Genomic DNA, 16,768 nt, shown 5'->3' on the forward strand with positions numbered 1-16,768 from the left:
TATCAATTGAGCACTTAATGTGTTTGCATGTCTGCTATTTAATCTCCATGTGAAAGTTAAAGATTTTTTTAACACCATTCTTTCTCCCATTTAAAGTGGGTTCTCAAAAGCACAAGCAGAGATATTTACCTGTGGAAGACGTTTGTTGGCTGTAATTGTGCATTAGATGGCAAATGCCATTTGAGTCAGATGTTAGAAATTTACTAGATGTATGATGTTGCATAGTAGAATAAGATCCTTTTCTCATTTTGTCCTTTCTAAAAATAAAGAGAAAAGAAAGCTAAGTATGATAGTAAACTGTCTTTGCTTATGTCCTGACAGATGTATAACCTCAAAATAAATAAAAAGTAGGTACAATAAGATGATGATGATAATGAATAAACAATCAAAGTGCTAGTTTTATTTGAAATTAATAACTAGAATAAGTCATCATTTTTTCAACTCTGTAGCACAGCTGGTTACATTGAATATTTTTCTCTATTATGCTGTTAATTATATAGTAACGTATCAAAGAAGAAATAGATAAGAACTTTCTTTTCATTTCTTGTTGATTTATGAAAAAGTCTTTTTACACATAAATGATTGAATGTTCTTATTCAGAATGACCACATAATTATTGCTTAGGAAAAGACACCAATTCTTAAAAAAAAAAAGAGTCATTTATAATAATCAGAATCAAATGTTATTTGTTTCTTCTAAATGTAAATGAAAAAAAATTGAAGGTGGCAAAAAATGTCATATTTATTCAGGCTGGGCTATCTTAACAGTAGAAGTTTCAGTGGTCAACATGTTTGTGCATCTTTAGATGCTAATAGTTTTACAATTTATTATTTAAAAGTGTATAAAATTTCATTTATAATAGTCTGAGAATAAAACTTAGACTCAGTCATTTGTGAATATGTTTATTAGAATGTTTTAGTTTCAGGCAAGTCAGAAGCAGCTGTATAGTATTATTCTATGTTAGGCATTGAGATATCTCAAGTCCTTGCCTCAACATTAATTCAAGGAAGAATTAGCATTTCTGTATTTTTTCTCCGTTTGAAGCTCTATGTGCATTTGGTTTGTGTACATGTTTTTGTAGTGTAAGATATGAAATTTTATATTTTTTCAGAAAATAAAAAAACATTTGAATACAGTTAATTCCGATTGTCATGCTTAACCCTCCCCCAAAAGACTTTAAACTTACAGTCTTTGTATAATGATTTCAGTTCCTTCTGCTAAACATGTTGGAATTTCTTATGCTAAATATTTAAAGCGCAATCAGCATCCATTTTCCTCAAAGACATATTCACGAATCTTTGCATTCAAATATTTTTTGCAACTAGAGTTTGACGCTGAGATTGTTGGACATGAGCATAACTATGTGAAACCTAATTAGAAGTTTAATTGTGACAGTATTATACAACATTACTTTAAAAAAAAAAGAAAAAAAAAGGAGTGGGAAAAAAGAGAAAATAAAAACCCAGAAAACTGTGTGTGTACAGTCTGCAAAAAGAGACTTTCTGATGACTTTCTTATCAACAAGCATCTGCTTGTGGCAGTGTGGAGGAGTTGCATTCTTACAGGAAGGGATGTCATTAAGTACAAACACTCCCTCTTCTTCTCTGTGTATTGTATCATATTGGTCTCCTTTTGTAAAAAGCATAACAAACAATCTGCTGTATTCGAGGAAATGAATCATATTTGTATTTTGTTTGCACTTAATTCATAAAAAGTGACATCACCATGCCTATGGAAATTATCCATAACCCCTTTGTTTATGCAGAAAATCACTATTACAAGGGAAATCATATGCTATTTGCTTTACCCTCATGTAAAGACTATGAGTTCTTTCTCAGCAAGTAGACAATACTTGCTCTTGCTTTGCTACAGAGGTAAAGATCCTGTGATAAAAGGAATTTTCCCCCAATCCCATAGGCACTTTTGACCAGGTAGGAGTGATGGGGTGGTGGTGAAAAAGTTAATTAACATTTAATAAGAACGCACTATTTTGTATTAGAATTTTTTACACTTACCTTTGAGATACATTTTATTGTCTCTGCTTTACTGATAAGGAAACAATGACTCAAAGCTGTCAAGAAATTGCCCAAGGTTTGACTTCTCTTCAAAGGTAGGATGAAACCCACATTTATTTGAGACCAAACCCATGTACTTTCCACCACACTATTCTGATTCCACCCCATGCTATCTAGGTAATGGATTAATTTAAGCCAACCTGTTAATTTAATTGATGCAGGAACTAATGGTTAGTGAGAAAAAATGATGTGCACACTTTTCCAAAGCAAAGTGTAAACCTTGGGTGGGAACCAGGATCTGACTGATTACATTTCTAACATGTTCAGTTTTCAGAATAAGCAGACTTTGGGAATCAAAAAAAGTTTTTCTTATTTGTGATTCTTCCACTGAGTAGCAGCACAATCTAATTCAGAGTATTTTTCTAGCATATGTCATAGTTTTCTCACTTACAAGCTTAGGAAATTGTAATAAATATATATTACTTAATTCCATCCATGATAGCTGAACTTCCCCTATGAAACTTTGCAGTCTACAGGTGATTTACTACCAAATTATTATTACCAAAAGTAAAATAAGTTGATGTTTCTGAAAATCCACAGTAGCCATTCAAATTAAGCAGAGCTCTATATAAAATATCAAATGTATTCTACTTGAATTCAGCAACTAAAAACTAGCAAATTGGAATGAAGTTGGCAAAAATGATGAAATATAGGTGAATTTTTTCACAGCAACAGTTATTCTTAGATCATCCCTCTAATTTTTTAATAGTTGGTTATGAAAAATACAAATCTGTTGGGATTATTAATTTCAGTTTGAAGTTTCTGAATGATCCTAAATTTCCAGAAAGTAAAAATCTTCATTCAATCCTCGCAACGGTTAAGTGAGACATTTATTCTGTTTTTCTTTTGAACAAAGATAGAAATGGAGCCTATGCAAGGTTAAGTGGTTTTCATCCAGATCACATAGCTCATTCATATATCCCTTCTCTATTTTAAAGTTAATCCTACTGCCCCTGAGTTCCAGATTACACTCTCCTACATGCTTTGGAATCTGTTCCATCCATTGCTCTGAATATCCTCAGCTGTCAGTCTCCCTGGCCCACTTACTCCTCCTCTACACCGTGTGACGGAGTACAGAGCACTATGGTTGTCTAGAGCCAACATGTCATATCCTGATCTGTCACTTAACAGTTGCGTGAACTCAGACAAGCCATTTAACCTCCCTGCCTTCAGGTACCTCATCTATTAAATGAGGAAATAATATGACTGTTATAATAACCTAAGGATATTGACATAGATTGAAAGTAGTGTCCACCACATAATAATTCTTCAGTAAAAATTATGTATCTTTATATATCCTACTTTGCCATCTCTTCACTATCAAAACATATAAGAGAATTACCTCGATTTTTTTCTCTCTTCTTCTCCTTAATTTCACTGCAATCATTCCTTTCATTCTGTATTTGTTTTTACATAATATTATCAAAACTTTCAAACATAAAATTTGATAAAATTTTAATAAATTCACTTATATATGTTAGCCAGTTTCAGCAATTATCAACTCAATGCCAATCTTGTTCTGTACATAACTCCACTGACTAGCTCTTCTCCTAGATTGAAGAAAAGGCCCAGATATTATATCATTTCATAAATAAATATTTCAGAGTGCATCTCCAAAATGGAGGGATTATTTTAAAAATATAATCATAATACCATTACCCTACCTAAAATTTAATAAACTTTTAAAATATTTTTAAATATCCAATCAGTATTCCCCTGTTTTATCATACCTTTTTTTACAGTTCCCTTAAATCAATATCCAAATGTTCCTTTTATTTCCTGTAAATTGGCAGTCAAATTCAGGTTTGATTTTTTAAAGAATACATCATAGGTAGTTTTGTGTACTTCCATCAGTACACAAAGTCAAGCTATCTTTCTGCTATGTTAACGGCAATTGATCATTGCCAAGTAATTATTTGTTAATAATTTCAAGATGGTGATTTTCATCATTCTTTGTTCATGCTATACTACTTTTATAAAGACTAGTTTCCCTTCATTAACTATTTAGTTTTTCTCAGATAGAGTTTATATAGATAAAGCAGAACAGTGTATTGGTGTTATTTTTGTGTGTTTTATTTAAAAGTGATCAAATGTTCAAATGACCCCCCTGTGGCCCTTGGGCCTGAGAGCATATTTTATTGATCTTTTCTCCTCAGTCTCTCTATTCTCATCTTGACTAATGTCTTAACAACATTAAGAAGACCCTTTCAATTTTATGTCCACCTTAAATATCCCCCCTTTCTTGGCATCCAAGAGCTCAATCTTTCTTGCTTTGCCTACATTTCTAACCATTTATTTTCAATCCTTTCCACTATCCTTTATTATTCTGCCTTCCTTTCACATACTGAAATTGTGGTTACTCTTCCCATCTCATGCTATATGCTTTCCCTTGGAAGTTGTATCAACTCACAAGTCTCCAATATTAACATATATTGGAATAACATTCCGTACTGAATCTCCAGCACCAATCTTTCTCCCAAAATATAACTCCATGTGTATAAATTTTCACTAAAGCTCTCCAATTGGCTGTAATGTATGCATTTTAAAATCAGCATATCCCAAACTGACTTCCTTACCTTCAACACAGCTTATATCTTATTCCATACTCCCAGAAGATACTACTTTATATATAGTTAACAAAGGAAAGATCTAAAATTTATATTTTAAATTTTCTCTACCCTCAGCTCCATCTAAAACTTATAAAATTTTACTAGTTTCATATTGAAAATGTTTCTCAGATGTATCACCAGCAAATGTAGAAAAAATAAGAAAAAGTCAAAGATAACTCTAAGTAGGAAACATAGGCTAGAAAATTAAATATATCACCCAGAACCAAAGAGACCCTCTTCCTTGATACTTTAACTTATGCATTTTTATGATGGGGATTTAATAGGAATCTTACACCATTGAGCAAACAGTTATAAACATTATACAGCACATTTTGTCCAAAATTTTATAAAATAGTGTAACTTTGGATCATGAAAGAAAAAATTAGAAAGCATCAGATTGGTCCTTTGTACAAATAAATAGACATACCCCTTAGAGAAGGTATTCTGAACCATGTCAGCAAACAAATTGACTTGGATTATGCTAAAAAATATTTTTTAAAGAAAATAAAAATTTATACGTTCAAATGAAACGATAAGCCTTGAAGGGTTTCCACTCTGATATAAGGATAAAATGAATTGATTTACTGTATCTTCTTTGGAGTAGTAACAGCTCTAACCATATCAGGTATGGAGGTCAGACCAAACAACAAAGTTTTTCAATCATCCTTTTTTTTCCTACAAATATGTGAAATACAATTATAATGAGTATTAATTTCAAACAAAATATTTCAGAAATGTGCAGCCTAGATGTGCTTTCAGGGCAGGTATATTGCAGACTCCTGAGTCCTTTGCTTTGTTAATTCTGAAGAAGGGGCAAGAAATTATGATCTAATTTTTGTGGTGAAGCACAGGTCTTTCTCAAGATTTGCAGAATGTTCCCCATGTTTATTCATGAACTGTGCCTTCATGTTCTGTCAAAGCACATGGTCCTGATTGTCCATAATATAGAAAAACAGTTTCCAACAAATAAATGGTCCTTGTCCTTTATGAAAAAAAAAAAGTGGTCCAAAGGTCAAAGTCAAATAGGTTTTGAAAACTTTGCTTGTATTATCCTCTATTAGAGCTTCACAAAACATTCTAGAAATACAAAGCCTCAACTAAATTTAGTTCAATGATTCCCCAAATGTGTGACCATGGAACCCTTTTAGCTGGTAGCGATTATTACTACTACCACATGGTAATTCTAAGAGTGAATTGTCATCTATGTGACCACTGATCAAGTGAACCGTAAGAATGCTATTATTTTCTCAACCTATGTTACTGTGGGGATGGAATGACAAGACGACATCCACTCTGGGATGTATCTGTATCAGTGCATTGTATCCGAATAATGATCCATCCATACTCATGCCTACTTTTCCTGGAGACCAATGCAATAGCACAATTATGATGCAGCTGCATGGAGTTGGGTGGTTCCTAAGACATAAAAATGAATTACTCAAATTCACTCTCTTTGAAATATGTATTATATTTCATTATTTTCTGTTACTTAAGATATGGCCCTAAATTAAGAGGTTACAGAATAAAACATTAAAACAAAAATTATTACCCTGGTGAATGTGTCATTTGATATTAAAAGTTATAGAACTCTTCAAATATTCTTAGCCAAGGAAGGCAGCAGACTGGGGGAACAGAGATTTTCTGAGAAAAAAGAAACATGTAACAAGCAGCTGTTGATGGTGTGGGCATCTTATTAGAAATGAGTGCATCAGCACAATGCATCAACCCTGAGGGACTGAGGAAAAAAGGCTGGGACCTGGAAATAAGACTGAAAATCAAGAAAACATTCCACATGTGTGTGTGCACATGCACACACGCACACACACATTTTGCTAAACTTTAAATTAAGAATGTTATGTGTTATGTGAAAAAAACAGAGAAGTATAAAAATAGAAGTACATATATAGTACTCAGAAAAGTAGAGAATAAATGAAATAAAGGAAATACATATGGTAATTTTACGTAGATATTTCTGAAGAAATGACCCAGAACCAAAGGTATTAATACAAGTGTTATTAACCTTTTTAACATTACTTAGTGCCTATGGATGATAGCCTTGGGGAACTGGGGAAAATTGCAAACTTGGAATTTTGGAAGGAAAGGACTCACGATCTTCATTAAATTCTCGAAGGGCTACCTACCATAAAATATTTAAAATCATGACTTAAAGTAATGATTGAATATCTTCTAATTGGTGACGTCATATTTGCAAGCAAACAATTTGTAATAGGACTTTCCTACTATTTTCACTTATTTTTCCAAAGGTTAAGTCTTAGGGAGTAGTTCTGAGATATTACTTTTAGGAGATTAACTTCTTGTATCTCATAGCCAGAGGATAAAATATATTGATGATAATAGCGTCATAATATAGTGGAATCTAGAGATAATATCATATGATTTCTATTTTTTTATGAACTAAGGAGAAAACTATTCTAACCACTAGACAAATTCTACTATGTAAGTAAAGCAATGGTATTATCAGAGAGAAGAGCTTTAAAAAAATAGTAAGGAGTCATCTAACTATGAAATAAATTATATAGATGTGAAATCTAATAGGTTTGCTTTCACAATAGGATTTTTAGCACAATTTATTGTCTTAAACCTAAACTCAAAGCTTATCCCCAGCTGCTGGCATTATATGCCTGTATTACTGTAGTGGCTATCATTCACATGGTTTTTACCTTAAATAACATTCCTATTATTAGACTAGTATTGATATTTTGGCTGATCAGATGAGCTTTAATGGTCTATATAGATCCCTTTTCCAAAGCTCATTTATTCATCTTCTCATTCATTTAAGCACTTTTATGTTAAACAGTCAAGATCCAGACCGTGGGCTCTGGGATCCTATAGAATAGTGCAAAATCTGGCTCTGTCACTTACTAGCTGTGTGACCTTGGGAAAGTTAGTGTATATATCTATGCCTCAGCCTCTTCATCTGCAATAAATATGGACACTACTCACCTCATACTATCTATGTTCTTGTCACAGAGATCTGCAAGTGACGGTCTACCTCAAGATCATTGTATGTGCTGTTTCCTATACCAGGAACACTCCTTCCCCAGAACTTTGTATGGCTCATTATTCTTATTCTTAAGGTCTCTGACTAAATGTCTGGTGGGTTACTCAGCTTGTCTGAAAGTATCACACCATGGCCCGACTTTTCTCAAAGAACCTTGTAAATATATATTGATTTTTGAAACATATTGCTTATTTCATTGCTTGTTTATTATTTTTCTTTTCCTCTGGAATATAAGCTCGATAAAAGTAGAAATCAAGTCTCTTTTGCTGACTGCTGTATCCCTATCACCCAGCATAGTTCTTGGAACAACACAGGCACAGCATCTGAGTCATTAACCCTTCCTCTAGAAGGTTGCCCCAAAACCTGGTCAAGATGTGTTTCTTTCTTACCAACTTTTGAGGCAAAGTGATCCCTCATATTAGTACACATGATGTGGTCCAGTGAATGTTAGGTTTTCTGCAATAGCTTCCATAATCTTTCCCTATAATGAAGAGCAAGAAATAAAAGAAAAGGGCTTTCTTTCAATGACTTTTCCAAGAAAATGGAATTATTTGTGGAATCTTTTGGGAGACTAAAGCAGGAAAATAGGGAGAGGAGGTAAGTGGTAATTGTCTCAAATTATTGCTATTGAGGCTATTGTTATTTTTATTGTGATTTCCAGGATAAGATCCATGACCTCAAGAAGCTACAACTTATCAGGTGAGACATACCAGTAAAGAAATTAAGTAACAGTAAAGCATCATGTGCATATGGGGTTTTAGGAACAAGAAAGAAGGAATATTCAATCTCTGATGGCTAAGGAAAAGACCTCTTCATGGAGTTCACATGCTAGAGGTGTATTGTCCAATAGGGTGGCCCCAGCCAAACATGGCTATTTAATTTTAAATATGAATTAATTAAAATTAAATAATTTTTCAATCTCACTAGCCATATTTCCAGTGCTCACATGTGGCTAGTAGTCATCCTAAGAGACACTGCAGATATGGAACATGCCCATAATTGCAGAAAGTTCTATTCAACAACACTGATCTGACAGTCTCACGTGTTATTCTGTAGTGGGGGCAGGGGGGTGCCTTAGAGAGGGCAAGTATAGAAAGTCAAGAAAACCAATTAGGGTAGAGATATAGTAAGTGAAGTAGATGAGAAATGCTTAAACCAGGGACATAGTGGTGGTGGTGGGGGGTGCTAATAGAAAGGAAGGAATTCATTTTTTAAGAAAAGTAAAGAGGTAGAATCAGTAGGACACATGGATGGATTGATGTCACTTATTTAGGAAAAGAGAAGAATGAGTCCAAAATTTCTGGCCTGGATGGCTGAGTGGCTGCTTCCCAGGATTAGAACGAGTATAGAATGCTTATCCTGTGGATGAGGGTGAGCTTCAGCAAATCTAGCCGAGTTCTTTTCCGGGTTATTTCTCTGACCAAAAACAGAGACCAAGCTTTCATTTCTTGTCTGTAGGCCCCTGGATCTCAGTTCTGGTCTCAGTGACTATTCAAATACGAAAATGCTCATGTCCACGCAAATAAGCATTGACATGCCATGCAGTGCAGTTACAATCTATATCTGGAAGAGAACCATTTCCCTGAAAAAGAGCAACACAAGTTTTATGGACAAAGAGCTGACTCAAAAAGACATGGACATCAATCTACATTATCAAATGAAAACTGGGCTTAGAAGTTTAAAACTCCACGCTTACCTCAAAGATTTCGTCCCACATTTGGTTTGTTTTCTGTGTACCTCTAGAATTAAAGGGATAATTCTTGAGACTTTCCCAGAACACCAGAATAAAGGAGAGAAAAAAAATATGTTCAAAAAAGGGTGGGGGGATGGAGGGGTTATGATCTCCACTTTTTAAAAGACAGGAAATCACAGCTTTGAAATTACACTTTCATTTCCCCAGCTTCTAGAAGTCCCATCAATGTCTTGGGAGTTTCATTCAAGACTCTGCAATTCACATAATCAAATTACTAGGAGTTATTGCTAAAGCACTGGAGAATGATTGAAGGGTATAGTAGTGGTACTAGTGTCTCATCCCTCCCCCCATCTTAATATACATTCCCTGAAAGGAGTGCCTGAGGCAATGTCTTGGGTATATGAGATTCATTTGGGAGATGGCTCTGGAAAGCAAGAGTGAGAAAAAGGAAAGGAGGAAAAGCCAAAATGATAATGCTGTAGACACCAAGGACTCCATTTCCACCAGGATCTCTGGAAGCTTCAACAATGCCTCTTAAAAATAAGCCTCTAGAGGAAAGGCTGTCCATTTGTCCACAATGACTGAAAGCCACCTTCAGTTAATTCATCATCCACAAGCTTTCATGCTGCACTTGTGTACAGGCTTTGTGAGTTTCTACAGCAGAAACGTAGAGCTATTCAACACACAATCCAGGTAGGTGTTTTTACCACAAATCAGTACTATTTACTTCAGCTGTAGATAAAATCAGAGTCAGACCAAGGAATGTGACCCAGGACACCATGAGTGTTTGTTGCAGCCCAACTTTTACACTACTTAGATCTACTCAGGCTTCATATTAATTCTACTCCTCAAGACAGAGCCAGCCTCACTGGCCTGCGACCAGTGCAGTCCCTTAAAGTCCATGCTCAGTAAGGCTTGGCACTTGAAGTTTAATGCTTTGCAGTTGCCAGCTTAAAATTCTTTAAAATGCTACCTTTAATCTTTTGTAAGTGAAATCTGATGGAACAACGAAGCGTGTGTGTGTGTGTGTGTGTGTGTGTGTGTGCAGGTGGGTTAATGGAGGAGGAGGGTGCTTGGATCCTCAGCTCCTGCACTCCCGCAGCTCTCAGTATTTCCCTGGGGAGGATGCCAGGCTCCCTGCTCGCCTTCCACTAGCACCACAACTGCCTAGCTTCCCAGACCCACTCTGGCCATAGACAACTGCTGCCAGCCCTTCCTTTCCCATAGCAACCAGGTCACATCGGTGGGGGGGGGGGCGGGGGGAGGCCTACATTCTACATCTCCACTTGACCCCCCATAGCAGCCTGGGCACAGATGCAGGGAGGGTTGGTATTGGGATGCCTGACCCACAGAGTCTCAGAGTTGATCATGACAATTGCAGTCCTGGTCCCAGCCTGCAGCATCATGGCAGGCGACTAGTCAGGAACAAGCCTCTAGCCCACTTGGAACCTAGATACCTAGTGCTTCCCAAAGTGGAGGTTGCAATCTCTTGAGGGTCACCCATTCATCATGGGCTGGGGCTGTGAGCACTTGGAAAAGGGAAGTTGACGCCCCACCCACTTTCTCCACCTGCCCTGCATAGTGTGTTGGTCCTGCCGCTGACAGAAGGGCCAGCTTGACAACCTAAAGGCCACTCTTGTGCACATGCTGAGTTGAAGGGACACCCTGGGCACCTATGAAGATCTATACTCTCCCTGGGGGGATCTCCTTCCTGGAGGGAATATGACATTCAATAACAAATTGAAAACACCCTGACTGGTCAAGAAAGAGACTAGAAGGAAGAAAGGAAACAGTTTTTTAAACAATATTTTAGTATCTTTAACAGCATTTTTTTTTCTGCTTTTTGAACAAGGAGGTTTACATTTTCATTTTGCATTGGGCCCCACAAGTCATGTAGCCAGCCCTGTTACTGGGAAGCAACAAACCATAATTTCTTAAAAAGGATAAAATACATATAATACAGAAGAAACAAGCTGCTGCAACTACACCTGAAGCCATAAAGGAGACCCGTTATCACCCTCCTCCACCACCCACTCTCCAACAACATCGCAGCCAGTGAAGTCTGCTTACCTGACTAGGGAACCCACTGTCAACCCTGACAGAAGCCTGGGGAAAATCCCTAGTGACTTCTTCAAGTTTGACATATTTTTCTTTGTCCCTATTATGTGAGGACAATCCTAGCTCCGCATGATAATGAGGGTCAGTTATGCCTGTCAATGTAACAATTCACTTGTCTGTGGGTTCAGTAATCAAAGCTCAGATTCAGTAGAGGATGAATTTCCTTCCAGTCACAAACCAGAAGGTTCCATAGAGCAGAGCCGAAGAAGCAAACAGAAAATGTAAATTCTGTAAGTTGGTCACTGTATAAGTTTGCTAGGGCTGCCTTACAAAGTGCCATAGACTGAGTGACTTAAGCAATAGAAATTTATGTTTTCATGATTCTGGAGGCTAGAGGTCCAAGATCAAGGTGTCTGCAGGGGTGGTTTCTTCTGAGGTCTCTCTCCCTGGCTTGCAGATGGCCATCTTCTCCTCCTTTTGTCTTCACATAGTCACCCCTCCAGTGTGTGCCCTAATCTCCTCCTCTTATAAGGACATCAGTTCATATTGGATTCAGCCCACCCTAATGACCTCATTTTAACTTAACTACCTCTTTAAAGACCTTATCTCAGAATACAGTCACATTCTAAGATGCTCAGGGTTAGGACTTTGACATATGAATCTGGGGGTGGAAGAAATGGTAACAACTCAGCCCATAACAGTCACTGAGTCTGATGATAAACCTTACTTTCAACCTTTGGTCTCTGGACCCTGATATTCTAGCTGTTATTGATAAAGCAGCATGAATTAGTTCTTGAATTATCATAAATATTGCATCCTAGAAGACAGCACCATAACTTCGTAGTGTTTTGTTTCCCACCTGATGCCTTAGGTGAGGGCATTCCAGGGTTCTATGGGGCTGACTACTTCAGAGTGATGGGTAAATGGTGGGATCAGTGGATCCGTGATCATACACTCACAGTCACAAATTCTTCACTATAAAATGCATCCTTGGTTTCAGGTTCTGTGATGTGGCATTCAATGTGAGGAAATCTGGCATACTATCAACACTCCCCTAATGGTTCTGGCAGAGACACTATAATCAGGGTAGATGAAGCCATATCTGGTATAGGTGTGAAAGGGGAAAATGTGTCTGAAGGAATTAGTTTGTTAGCAAGTGGTTGGTCTGATATCAAGCACTAACTGCCAGGAAAGCAGCAGCTCAGTTGGCCTTGTAAAGGGGCCAGTGCTGTTGGGCTCTGTCACCATGACTACTCCACTCATGAACCCATTATATGAGCATTGGAGAAGCCACAGATAGAGCTAGCCAAACTCTAACAGGTCCATCCTCATATGCACCAAGGTTTTGAGTGTCTCTTCTGCACTGAATGCTCTGTGGTGGGTATTAGTGTAAACCAAAAAATTCTCTCAGCATGTGTTCATGCTCATATACCCCTAAATCAGCATGTCACTTCTTTAGATATCCTTCCCTCTGACTTTCCAATTTGCCCTTCCAGCCCCTAAGCTGACCTACCAAGGTATTCACCACTACCTATACTCTATGTATATTGTTACCAGGCCAATTCTCCCTCTTTCCAAGTATACAGGCAAGTTTACTTCTCACAATATAGTAGTGGTACAGCTATAGTCAATGGAGTAGTAGTCCAATTTTAGCTAAAACACCAACACAACAAGCTAAACAATTTGTGAAACAGACCCCCAGTTCTCCTCAGTCACCAACTAGTTATGGGGATCCAACTCCTTGAGTCTTAAGCGTGAGCTGAAATAGACACATTAGTGTACCCCAAGTGGGCTAACACGGAGGACGGTGCCACCACTTCAAGAAACAGACAGGCCCTCTGGATATGCTGGTACTTGATCCAAGATGTACTTTTTCTATTATATGATGGATTGCTGCTACACCCGCTGGACCTAATGAATTAGCAGAACCGATAACACCAGGAAGCTCTATTGAGTCATGAAGTCACTTATCATCAGCCTCTACTACTGCCTGGTAGTATCCACACCAATCAAATGCTAGAATGACTGTATAACTCAGTGTTTCCACTTTGCCTGTACTTTACCCCAAGTCAGCTCAGATGAGTATCTAATTAATTGTGGTGTTGCAACAGGCCATTTACCACAAGCAATGGGATCTGTGTTACATTCCAGTGATGAGAGACTGTAATGGTTACATTGGTCAGATAATTGAAAGGACTGACTAAACTCCACAGAGCATACTCATGTAAGGCTTTAATGAAGCTGAAAGATTTTGTATTGAACAGTAGAAATAAAATGCAGGTAAGCATATGGGACCCAAGAAACTTCTAGGCACAGCTCTCCAAAATCCTTTTCAGTCACACAGGATACTCTTTAACTCTGGATTGTGAACTACTAAGACATGTATAAGGAGTCTTGGTTTCAGGAGACCTAGGGCAAACGTTTCCAGGAGGGTCTTTTATGCCCCACTGGACATGTATACGAGCCAGCTGATAACTGGTTTCACCAGGTGTAAGCCATTAATCCACACATCCCTAAATAACATTAAAAAGGTGGCTCTGGCTGCTGGGGGAGTTTCTAACATTAAATAGGTAATTATAAACTAGGTAGCCTCTCTCCTCCTTATCTTAGCCTAGAGTCAGTATCAGACTTCCAGACATCCCCATAGATAAGTCAGAAAAGCAGCTCAGCTTTAAGATAACTTTATCTTACAGTGACCTAGTTCCAGAATCTCATTCTGAAAGGTTGCTGACTAAGAGTGCTCTGGTTTTAGCTTCTTAGGATGGGGGGTTTTCTCTGAAGCATAGTCTGGGTCAAAGTCATGGTTGCAGGTCATTTATTCATGAGACTTTTAGAAATCAGGAGCTGGTGAGCAGGGAAAGTAAGAGAGGAAAAGGGAACTAAACATCAGGGTGGGTGCATTATTGAGGTTTAACCTGCAATCACAGAGAAGTGTCAAAAATTGTCTGTTTGAGGCATGAGATGTTGGGGCACCTGTTTAGTAATTCACACCCATACTTGTCGAGGGTTGCCTCCGGGGGTGTTAACTTCATTCTCTCAGGCTGCACCGGTGTGCAAATAGAGCAGTCCGTTACGGCTCTGAAGAAGGCCATGGCCTTAGTGATGGTCCTGTGTAGAAATCTTCCAAGAATTTTGAGAGCTTGTTGTAAAACACAGCCATCATTAAAAATTAAATTGCATAAATTTATAATTAAATAAATTATAAGAAAAATGAAATAATTAATACTCAAAATCCATCTTGTACTAATTATTTTCTATTATCTACCCTCTTGTGATTACTTGTCTATTATCTGTAAGGAATACTAATATAACGGAGCACTACTGCATATCTCTTCCCAGAAATACATTCAGTACCTCATGCTGAATCTTGAAATTGTCCATGGTGAGAATATTTACACCAGGGAAATCAGCAAATGCTACAAATCAGGGCATGATTCCTGCCCTCTCCCCTGCCCCATCTAGCACCAGCTGCTTGTTAAACAATTACTAGCCCCCCTCCATTGCAGAACAGTGAAGAGAAACTGCTAGAGACCATCAGAATAAGATGGAATTGTCCAACCTATGTGGTTGAAATAAGAGATCAGTCCAGGATATGTGACATTGGTCATTAAAATAATCTGCAATTCTCCCCAGTCTCCCAGACTTTATTCCCAAGTGGTAGTGAAGTAGAGAAGTTAGCCTCGTCTCTAATCTCCAATATGTACCTCCAAGCCACCCTACATAAATATTATCAGAAGTGGACATATTTAGTTCCGTGATTTTGAAAGTGGAGAATTATGGGGATGAAAGGCAAGGAATGAAGAGGCCAGGTTTTGGCTAAGCCACCAATCCACACCATTCAAGTCAGGACAATAAAAAATCTTGAGTAAGAAGAAAATGAGACAGGGTAAAAATCTTCCAAGTTTGTTCAAAAGTTAAAGAGTAGTGGCTGAAAAAATTGTTGAATAATGAATATTATATTTGAATCATGCATTCGTAAAACAGGAGGGATTTAACACTCAAACAGTAGAATAATGATCAGTAATACACCCTCGAAGGAACATTCCCAGCTTAAGAGTTCTCATGGTAAGATTGTCACTATCCATGCCCTACCTGACATCACACCCAACCTCATCTGCTCTCTCTCTCTCTCTCTCTCATGTACACATACCAACAACAACACTCTCAAAACTTTTTAATAAAGAATAATAACAAGTCATATTTAAGTGTTTGCTCTGTGTTAGGAAACCTTTTATGTGTTTTGTGTATATTATCTTTCTAAACCCTCACAGTAATCTGACAATGTATATCATTCTTGTATTACAGGTGAAAAACTGAAGCACAAAGAATTTAAGTAACTAGGAAACAACACACATTAACTGGTAAAGCCACGAAACGGTTCTCTGAAACTTTTTTCTTCATCTTCTTAATCTAATTGAAATATGCTGTTACTTCAAGGCATGGCTTACCTTGCAGCCCTATAAAATGGTAGATGATTTTACACCCACAAGACGTGTAAACAGAGAGACATCTTCTTTGCTTCTCATAGCCCTTCCAGACCATTGCTTTTCCCCATCTTTAAACTAAAATCTCAATCTGTTTGAAGCTGATGCCAACAGAGCATACTGTCTACTCCCTTTCTTAGCTGTGGTCCTGTGCAAGCCTTCCTGTCAGTCCTTCTCATTCCTTGACAATGGTAATATAATACCTTTACCCCTTACTACACGTCTGGTGATTTCAAACCAGGGATCGGTAGCACAGAGTATTTTTGTTCAAATTATTTTAAAAAACCTCTTCTCTGTGTATGAATTTCAATAGAGGCACTCCTTTCAGGCAGATCAATTTAAAAAGGAGTTTCTTCCTTCAGCCTGAGACCAGCCTCTGTCCAGAGCCCAGGGTTGGAAATAGAGCCTGGACTAGAGTTCAGCCTGCCAACCCCTTGGTACCAGACTGTCCCAAGCAAATAATTTCCCAATTCCGTTTTCCTTTAAATTTTTTATTTTCATAATTGTCAATAACTTTCCCTCCACCTTACTTCTACCACCAGCTCCCAGACTTATACCATTACTCCTATTATGTACAATAGTATAACCTCCAGAATGTTACCAAAGTCAGCCCCTTCTCTGACCACCATCTCTAATATTTCCAGCTCACTTACTCTACCCATTGTCATAACTTTTCAACTTCCAATTCTTTAATGGTCCCATTTTCACTTCCAATCACCATCTCAAAATTTCCTTTTCCAACTTAGATGCCATAATCCATCACTATAATCATGTAATCACATTTATAAACATCCTTAAATAGTGTGCCCCAACTCCCTCTGTCTTCC

Source organism: Balaenoptera ricei, chromosome 5, assembly GCF_028023285.1.
Source record: "Balaenoptera ricei isolate mBalRic1 chromosome 5, mBalRic1.hap2, whole genome shotgun sequence".
Lineage (NCBI taxonomy): Eukaryota > Metazoa > Chordata > Mammalia > Artiodactyla > Balaenopteridae > Balaenoptera > Balaenoptera ricei.